We start from the raw sequence: 4,495 nt of genomic DNA, 5'->3' as shown, positions 1-4,495 counted from the left end.
TAATAGCCTTTACTCTATGATTTATTCTTTCCTTTTTAGGAAGATGAATTCTTTTCTGTGTATCTATGGGCCAAATATGGCTGCCCCAGAATGATACCCTTTTTCCCCAAGTGACCAATACAAAATGACCAGCATTTCTGAGTTCTAATTCTAAATTCCTAGGAGAGAAAGTCTGACCAGTACAAATTGGGTCAGTAGTCTCTCCTTGGTCAAAGTAGGTATGGCTAGGTGGTGGGTCACAAAGTGCACATGGCCACAGAGGTCTCACTCCAATGGAGTAGAAGCTTTTAGAAACGGGAGGATCTGGGCAAGCAGGTACTCAAGAATTGTCTCATATTTGCTGTAAGGGCAAACTGAGGAAAGTTGAAAGTCACCATAGAAATGTAAGCAATTATAGTGTTCACTGATAGGTGAAACATCACACAGAGACAATAAGGTAAAATTATTTGTTGATTCAAGATCATTCTTAGCATTGGTTTACATTGTGACAGTGATATTTAAACTGTTTGATTTCTCTTGCTTTATCTTCTTCTTACTTAATCCATTGCCTGGACTCCTAAAGTCTTAAATTCTTGGCCCTGCCCCAGCCTTGCCTCTCTTGAGCCTTGAGTAACCTTTAAAACTTACTGTTAATTTTTCCTTTCTTGCTAAGTGATGGTAAGATTGCTTGTCATTTTGTTTCTTAAGAAAATTGCCTAATATTTGCTTTTGTTAGGAAACATGCCACATTATGGTATGGAAGCTTATAAATTTGTATTTTTAATGTATTAAAAAACAGATACATATTTTAAATTATTATGATAAAAATAATACATGCATAAGTTAAAAATTCAAACAGATGAGTAGAAAAATAAAAGAGAAAAATGCAGCCCAACTATTGTTCACAACCTAGTTCTACTTCCTAGAGCACTTTTTTGACCAGGACCCAAGTAGGAAATACATTTTACATACACACACACACACACACACACACACACACATCTGATAAAAGTTTCACCAATTTTACTTAATCATACTTTTTCTTCATCTTCTCCCTTCTAATGTAGATTGTAACCCACTAACTTGATTTCACTCTCACAGTTTGAAAAACACTGCCCTAAAGGTAGCTACATCAAACTGTTTTTAGTACTTCTGATAGTTACCTCCACACTTGAAAATAATACACACATACTTCCACATTTTGGTTCAATTCCTGACATTTTTAAAATTGCCTCCACACTTTGAAAAAGAACAATAAGAATTTGGCTTAATTACATTAGCCTCCATTTTTCTTCCCCTAGTCTCTTCTATGCAATTTTTATTATAATACATTAAGTTCTATTTGTTACTTAATTGCTTTAAATATACTTAAACCTCTATTTCTTGATCTACCATTAGAAAGTGTCCATCCACACTTTAGAAAATGTCTCTTGACTCCTCCATTATGTAAGGTTAATACATTTGCATCCTTTCACTTCCCTCCATTTCCCAACTTCATTAGCTGTACCAGTACTTTTACACAGTCAATACTTACAATATTTACTGTTAGAATAACTGAGTTTTGCATTTTGTCTTTAAATTTATTTTGAAAAGTGATTTTTTTCAGTATTACAATTTAGTAAATCTTATTCACTGCTGAATCAATAGTATAAATGAACTTGTAAAAGAGAAATGTAAACCATGTTACTAAATCTATGCTTTTTGAAGGAATATGTTCTAGGTGTCAATGTCAAATGGATTCTCTTTTTTCACATGTCCATTGATTACTCATAATAATGACACATATTTGTTTCATCTTTGGACCACGGGTTATACAATTTTTTTGTGTTTACTAAAGATTCTAACTGTCTTTTTTTGGTTGATGACAGGAGAAGCATATGTCACCCTATAATTAAGATTATTAAGGTTTTTAAATCATGCTATTTCATAAAAATGAATCTACTTTTTTCTTAAAGATGTTCTTCTGATGTCCTTCTAACTTTCCGTTATTATTACTATTGATCACCTTGAAGGTCTGAATATTTGTGCTGAAATATCTTTTTATTGCATTCCTAGAGCAGATTCTATTACTGGCTTTCCATGTTTCCTTCTTGAGTTCTCTTTTCATTTTGCTAGAACATTTACTTAAGCTTTTTTTTTTTCCTGAAAAGGTACATAAGAAGTCAAAAAAAGTGAAAAATTCCCTAATTTGCTCTCATCCTTGAATGCTTTGTCTATAGAATTCTAGGTTCAGAATTAATTTTCTCTCAGAACTCTGAAGTTCTACTGCCTTCTTATAATCAGCGTTGCTAAGATAAATGGCAAACTTCAATCTATTTCAACCTCCCTATCACTCCTGTAAAGGTAATTGACAACTTCTATTTGACTGACTCTCTCTCTTCTGTGCTCAGTTTAATTAAACTCTCATAACTGGCCTTTTCTGATACTCTCCTCCCTGGTCTCTATACCGCACACTATGCTGGTTTTCTTAAATAATTGGCTACTCTTGCTCATTCTCCTTCACACGTTTTTCCTTTTTCTATGTGACGTCTAAATGTTGGAGTTCCTGTACCCTCTTTTCTGTTCTCTATGCCTTCTCCCTATATCAGTCCTCGTGCTTTAAAAACTATCTGCTGACAATTCCTAAATTTATATTGGTAGGCTAGACTTCTTTTTGAGCTCCAGATTCACATCTTTAAACATCTGCTTGACATCTTCTTGTATGTCTCCTAGGCATTTCAAGCTGAACATGACCAAAATGAATTTTCTCTCTAAATCTGGATTCCCTCAGCCTTGACCATCTCAGTGACTGGTGATATGATGAACTGCCGCCCTTGACTCTTCCTTTTTAATTCACTCCTCATGCCTCCTCCCTCCTCATCCGATTCTCCCTTCATCCAGTTCATCACCAATTCCTGTTATTTCTACCTTCAAAATATAGCTCTATACTCTATAAAAAATGTAAATCAGATCATGTCAGTTCCCTGCTTTAAATGAAGGATAGGATAAAATCCAAAACCTATACAGCCAGCCCTGCAGGTCTGATTCCTCCCTAATTCTACAGACTCATCTCTTGCCTCTTGCCACTCTTCACTCACTTATTTCCTCCCTCCAGCTTCCTGTCATCTCCTAGAACACACAGTGCTCTTTCTATCTCAGAGCCTCTATAATTGCTATTCTATCTATCTGGTGTATTTCTCCTCAGGTCTTTATATGGCTGACTCCATTTTATCCTTCAGGTTTTGGCTTAAATGTTCAGAGCCTCCATGTTAACCCACACATGGCTTCTAAGTGAATTAGGAAAAGGTACCCTTCTGGAGAGCGCCGTGTGGGTTGGATTTGAGCCCCCACAGGCAGCAGTGTAAATGCCACCTCTCAGAGGGCATTTCTTGACCACCTTACTATATTAATGCTCCCTCGTATTCTGGATCACAGCACAGTTTATTTCCTTCATAGCTTTTCATTCAACCCGCAGTAAATTAACTAATTATTATTTTATTTACTTGTTTATAGTCTGTCACCCCCACTTAGGTCAGGAATTTCTCTATCAACTTCACTATCATAAACCCACGACCTACTAGTGCCTGGTTCATGTAGGTGTTCAATGAATATTTGTTGAATGAATAAATGAATGAAACTGGGCTCTGAAATTTCATATGAATGTGAAAAATAAAATGGTTTAAGTCACCCAGTTCTGTTTTTCATAAACACATTTCATCTGAAAACTCATTTTCCTTCACATTTTATTTTACTATTTAATTATTTCCACCCCTTGAATTTTTCTGTTTCCTGAAACCTTTTTTTCAAACATTATAGGATTTGAGTGGGATTTATGGCATTGCCCCGGGATTGGTGATATGTCAAGCTGAGCACAAAGAGGTGTTAAGTATCTTTCATTTTAAAGAGAAAGCTTCAATAATTGGAGCTTTGCCTCTTCCAACCCCAGCCCTTCCCCACCTATCCCCAGTGTCTATGACTAGAAGATTGAGGAAGGATGCTGAAAACAGAAATTGTCAGCATCATTGTAGGCCAGAGTACAGCACCTTTTCCATGGGGAGCAGGGAAGTGGGTTTCCTACCTCCCAAACTAGGTGAGGTATGAAGACCGAAAATCACTTCTCATAAGAAGGGAAGACCAACATCAACCTCAACTGTTGGATATTTTTTAGGTAGCCTTCTTGTTGATCTGCCCAGTACTACTTTAAGTGGAGAAAGGAGAAACGAAAGAGATGGCAAGGTGGAAAGTAGGAAGCAGAGGAGAAGTATGTTATCAGACTATTCGGTGTGGCAAGGAAGTAGGATATTCTCATTAGCCAATAGACTCCTTGGAAGGTAGCAGGGTTTAAGTCATTTTGCTAAAGTTGCATCTAAGTGAGCAATCTTTGGGTAAGGGGATCCTTGTAGCAAGAGTCTGTGGGTTGTATTACCAGTTGTAAGAGCTGAGGTAGGGTGAAAGAAGTCAAGTTTGCACCAGATCTCCCAGGTCGGGGAACTGCATGGCTGGAAGGCTTTGCAAGCACCCTCCTGTCCCCACAAAT

Source organism: Balaenoptera musculus, chromosome 13 (assembly GCF_009873245.2).
Source record: "Balaenoptera musculus isolate JJ_BM4_2016_0621 chromosome 13, mBalMus1.pri.v3, whole genome shotgun sequence".
In the NCBI taxonomy this organism is placed as follows: domain Eukaryota; kingdom Metazoa; phylum Chordata; class Mammalia; order Artiodactyla; family Balaenopteridae; genus Balaenoptera; species Balaenoptera musculus.
The sequence above is the reverse complement of the archived record's forward strand: the minus strand, read 5'-3'. Positions refer to the sequence as shown.